This window comes from Saimiri boliviensis, chromosome 2 (genome assembly GCF_048565385.1).
Source record: "Saimiri boliviensis isolate mSaiBol1 chromosome 2, mSaiBol1.pri, whole genome shotgun sequence".
NCBI lineage: Eukaryota > Metazoa > Chordata > Mammalia > Primates > Cebidae > Saimiri > Saimiri boliviensis.
In genome coordinates this window covers 232644547-232650546 of record NC_133450.1, presented here as the reverse complement: position 1 = coordinate 232650546, position 6000 = coordinate 232644547, and the positions used below count along the sequence as shown (strand labels likewise).

Below are 6000 nucleotides of genomic sequence, written 5' to 3'. Positions count from 1 at the left end.
GGCCTCGTATTTATTTCTATTGAAAACTTTTCTTTAATAAGCGTTTGTTTCTTTAAGTTCCTAGAGGAATATATGCTAATTGAAAAATTAGAAAGTACATTTAAAGGAAAAGAAAATAGGCATCACTCATCATTCATAATCTTACTGGCTTTAACCACTGTTGGAAGTTATAGGCCTAACTTTTGATGTGCATATTTAGATCTATTGTTTTTTAGTTTCATTCAGTCCTACCCAGATTTTAAAAGTCTTTCTACTTCTCCCCTGCATCTCCAATGCACTGATCCTACCTCCATTCCCTAGCCCCTTAGCTGGGCCTTCCTCTCCTTCCTTCTTAAACTCCATAGTTGGTCTTTATACTCACTCACTTGTATACACACTTTAATTACCAATTTGTGTGTGTCTATGTGTATATATACATATATCTATGTGTGTGTATACATAATACACACATATCTTTATACTGACTTTACACCTGTAACTTTGTTGCTGTTCTCTGACTTTGGTTAAATACAATCCTCATTAAATAAAAACCTCTGCCTACTCTGCACCAGAACCCCTGCAGTCCGGCTGAATGTGGCTGAAACAATATAAACACACTGACAAATCTACCTTTAAAGAAGAAGCCACAGATTCCTAGTGTTCTTCCAGATCATTTATTTGTATTTCTTAACACTGACTATTAGGATTTGACTAATATTTGGATATGACTGATGTTTCATCATGATTAAGTGTATATTATTTATGCCTTAGGAATACCACAAAAGAGATGCAGAATTCTTGTCACTGTACGCTATCAGGAGACTGCCCTTGTCCATTGTCCCATTCTGGCTCTGTCAACTTTGACTGCTTGATCAAGGTTAGTGCCTCTCAGATTTCTCCACTCTGTAATTACTATCTTACCCTTTGTAACTAATAAGTTCCTTATAGGAATATACTTTGAGATGACATAAATGTTCTGTTACTCTTTAAATTTTTACACATTAGTTTTAGTATCCATGTTGTTTCTTGCTTGAATCTATTATTATGATGGTTGTTCAATGGTGATTTTTCTGATTCCATCATTGGAGAATAATTCCCTCATTCCTTCTTCATTTATTAGTTGGAATTACACTGAAATGAGAAGCTTTCCCTCCTCCACCTCATATTTCTTCATTTCCTTTCTTATATCACTGTGAATTCATAGGCTCTTTATTTAATACGTTATAATCCTTTAACCATCTTTTTTGGGGGAATGGGGAGGATGATAAACTTGTTCCAGCCATTGGCCTGTAGGGGTCCCTTAAAGTTGTTTCTTGTCCTTTTGTCATGTCCCATCATTCTTTGAAAACTTCCTCACTTTTTGACATGTTAAGAAGTTCCAGGCTAACTTTATGTTTTCCCTGTTCCAGCCATGCAATTAGCTGTTTCTCTAAGGAGTCTTTTCTCTAATGGAGAATTGTATTAATAAACCAAGGTTTAATTGTTGATCCTGGGAGTATCATTGATTTTAGGTCTTTTCAATGGAGAGAGCTAGAAAATAGATGTATGCATACGCAGACATATGCATACATGTGTATATTCATAAATGCACTTACATATACCTGCAAACGCATCTATATCCATTTCTATAGTTATCTATGTATATTAAAACCCACAAGTTCCCAGTGAAACCTCTAATTTCAGTCTTACACCCTTGGTTTCATTCTGTCATTTGCTCTCACTTTCCTATATTTGTAGCTTTTTTCGCTTGACAGATTCCTGGCTCCCATTATCTACATTATATTTATTATTTCATCAGTCATAGAATTCACAGGGAGTAGTTTCAGAATTGCTGACCCATGCTTCTGCAAAATAAAAACCTAATAATGTTTTATACAGTTTTTAATTACATGAATATAGGTCCTTTCACGTGGACATAGTTACAGGTGTATGTACATTGACTGTAATATTGTTCACGAATCTAATTTTGACACATCTTATTTTGATTCCTGCTGGCAAATCATGATAGAGCCCTGAAGCTTGTGTTCACAATGGTTTGAAACCATCAGCCAGCACTGGGATAAATGGGGCTGTGGTGGAGTGATACTAGTAAGATGGTGGAGTGATATTAGCAAGATGTCAGGCTAGAAAATTTTAGACTCTCTTTGCTCCATGGAAACATCAAAAACAAAACAAAACCAGATACACATTAAAATAACTTTATAGGACCTCTCAAATATAATTAAAATGGACAGCAATCAAGCACAATGTCCATTTTTTTGAAAGACACATTTAAAATGGTAGAAAATCTTGTGTTTTTCACTTACTCCTGGCCCAGAACCTCTCTTCTGTTGCATGATACATCATAGTCTGAAGGAAGGAGCAGCCACTACCCAGTTTGTTCCATCAAAATGGAGGGAGCATAAGATACTTTATTTGCAACATTTTAACCTGTCTGGGGCTACCTGAGGGACTGGTCTCTGTTTTGTTTGACTTGGAATTCAGGTGGAGAAAATTGTCATGTCTTCTCAGGTCTCAGGCTACAGTGGGATTACAGACCCAGAGCTGCCTTGGGAAGAGATTACATGTGAAGGATTATAATAGAACACCTAAAGCCCTGAATTGAAATTGGGGTGACACTGTAGGAAATTAAGACATTTAAAAGTAGCCACATATGTAGGGCAACACACACACATACATGCACGCATGATGAATGCTCAGAAGAAACCTGAGGCAGCTGTCAACCTTATTCTGAGCTGATCATAACACTCAGAATAGGCCCTGCTAGTTAGTAAAGGTCTTCACTGGCACAGAGCCAGTCTGCAAAACTAGAACAGGTGGACATTTTTTCAAATGCCCAGTTTTCACCAAAAAATCATAAGGCATACAAAGAAAATATGGCCCACTTACAGGAAGAAAATAAAATGGCAGAAGTAATCTCTGAACAAACACAGGCTTCAGGTATAGTGGTATAAAAAATAGACAAAACATTTAAAAAAAACTGTCTTAAGCTCAGAGAGCTAAAGGAAAACACAAAGAACTAAAGGAAATCAAGAAAATGATATGTGAATGAAATGAGAATATCAACAAAAAGAAATTGTAAAAAGGAACCAAAAAGATTTTGGAGCTGAAAAATACAGTAACTGAACTGAAAATTTACCCAAAGAATTCAGCAGTAGATTACAACAGGCAGAGGAAAGAATCAGTGAACTTGAAGTAATGACATTTGAAGTTATTATCTAAGGAGAAAGAATTTTAAAAGTGAACAGAGTTTAAAGGACTATGGGACACCTTCAGGTGGATCATGTGGTCCCCTTTTTGGGAGTTCCAGAGGGAGAAGAGAGAGAGATTATTTGAAAAAATAATTACAAAAATTCTTCCCAAATTTTAGGAAAGGCATGGATCTATAAGTTAAAGAAACTCAAAGAACTCCAAGTAGGATAAAACAAAAGAAACCCACACAGAAGCACATTATAATCAAACTGTCAAAAGGAAATGACAGAGAGAGACTCTTGAAAGCAGTAAGAGTAAAGTGGCTTGTAATGTATAAGGGATTCACAATAGGATTATCAGTGAAATTCTCAGCAGAAAACTTGGAAAGTCAGATGATATATTTAAATAGGAAAAAATATCCTGCCACTTAAGAATCCTACCTATGACAAAATTGTCTCTAAAAACTGAGGGAGGGGCAGTGTTGCCTGGTATGTCCTGAAGACCTTTGTTGCTGCCGCTGCTGTCACCATGGCTCGGGTCCAGACTGCACTACAGCCTCTCGGGAGACATGGGCCCTTGGAACCTCTTTAGTGCTGGACTCTGAGCTGCAGGCAACCCTGTGGCAGCAGGATAACAGAACCTCTAGATGGACTCTTCCTGGGAAGCTTTGCCAATTTGCAGCAGCTAGACCATGTTCCTTATTAACATCTGTGTCAGCTTAATCATCACCTCATTTCGCTATACTCTTAAGGCTAGTGGGCCTCTGGCAAGATATCCCTGCCCATTGGGATATACCACTAGGCATTCAGCTGTAATGATGCCCTCGAGGACCCTGCACCCATGACTCCTCAGCCATTAGACGTGGGCTGCATAACCTGGAAGCCAGTGATTCCAGAGCGCGAGTATCAGCACTTTGGCAAGGTGGAGGAAGGAGAGGCCAGTCTACTTTCCCCTGCCATGACCCTGTCATCGGCCAGTGACAGTGTGGACAAGGTCCCAGTGGTGAATACTAAAGTTACCCATGTCATCATGAATTCTCTGATCACAAAACAGACCCCAGAAGGAATTCAGCATTTTAGGCGACAGGCAGGGCTGAGAGATGCTGGCTACATACCCCACAAGGGCCTCATCACCGAGGAGACCAAGTATCTTTGAGTGGCAAACTAAAACTACAGGGTGGAGAGGCAACAAAAGAAGAGAGGCAGCCTGCCTCAACCCAGTCTACCCCAAGCACCACTCCTCACTCTTTCCCTAAGCGGAGGCCCAGAGGCTGGTTCACTTCTGGTTCTTCCACAGCCTTGCCCGGCCCAAATCCTAGCACCATGGATTCTGGAAGTGGGGATAAGGACAGAAACTTGTCAGATAAGTGGAGCCTCTTTGGACTGAGATCCCTTTAGAAGTGTGATTCCAGAAGTTTTGCATCCAGACCTACTGAGGAGCCCAGAAGCCCCTCATGGAACTGATCTGTGCCCAGGCCAACCAAATAGCTGAAGATCCAGCAGCCTTGAAGCTGCCAAAGATGGACATCCCAGTGATGGAAGGGAAGAAACAGCCACCATGGACCCATAATCTCAAACCCCGTGACTTGAATGTGCTCACACCCACTGGCTTCTAGAGTTCTTTCTTTCTAGGGATTCTGGTAAAGAGGGCTTCTTGTACCCACTCTCCTTTTGCCTTGGCTCTGACGTAGGAAAGGTATTTTTTAAAAAATTGTTAATTGGCTGGGTGCAGTGGCTCATGCCTGTAATCCCAACACTTTGGGAGGCCAAGGTGGGTGGATCACCTGAGGTCAGCAATTCGAAACCATCCTGACCAATATGGTGAAACCCCATCTCCACTAAAAATACAAAAATTAGATGGGCATGGTGGCCAGCACCTATAGTCCCAGCTACTCAGGAGGCTGAGACAGGAGAATTGCTCAAAACTGGAGGGCGGAGGTTGCAGGGAGCCTAGATTGAACCACTGTACTCCAGCCTGGGCAACAAAACCAGACTAAAAATAAATAGATAAATAAAATTAAAAATCTGTTAAATTGAGGCTAGAGCTGGAGACCTAGTTCGTTTTTGAGAAACGTTAGTACAAAGCTTGCCCTTGCTGTGTAGAAGAAGCCACTTTTGGCGGCTGGGCGCGGTGGCTCAAGCCTGTAATCCCAGCACTTTGGGAGGCCGAGGCAGGTGGATCACGAGGCCGAGAGATCGAGACCATCCTGGTCAACATGGTGAAACCCCATCTCTACTAAAAATACAAAAAAAAAAAATAGCTGGGCATGGTGGCACGTGCCTGTAATCCCAGCTACTCAGGAGGCTGAGGTAGGAGAATTGCCTGAACCCAGGAGGCGGAGGTTGCGGTGAGCCGAGATCGCGCCATTGCACTCCAGCCTGGGTAACGAGAGCGAAACTCTGTCCCAAAAAAAAAAAAAAAAAAAAAAAAAAGAAGAAGAAGCCACTTTGTACTGCTTTAAAGTTAGACTAAGTATTCTCAGCCGTGGTGTATGGGGATCTCATTACCTGTCTTTTCACACTGTACCCTAGGTAAGAACTTTGATTACTGCATACTAGGTAAAGAATGTTTGCGCTGTTCCAAAACCCAGGCTTCTTGATTCCTTTACCACTGTCTATGTGAGCGTTGACAAATCATGGTGTAGAGGTACTCACTGACTCACTGAGATGGCTCTGGTCCTGTCGATGGCTGGTGCCATGCTCCAGCCTTGTCAGTCAGGGGACCCAACATCTGTTTGAGACCTGGGTAAAGATAAAAGCCAGATTTGGAAGGGATCACTCTTTCTAGGCTGAACCTTGAGTCCGCCTGCATTTTAGCAGATCTAATGGA

The 6000-nt window shown here is 41.2% G+C and overlaps 1 pseudogene; it reads left to right on the top strand.

The window, feature by feature from the left end:
- The first annotated feature begins 4011 nt into the window (after window positions 1-4011).
- On the top strand, window positions 4012-4786 carry LOC104653422 (putative monooxygenase p33MONOX pseudogene; annotated as a pseudogene).
- Window positions 4787-6000: the final 1214 nt, after the last annotated feature.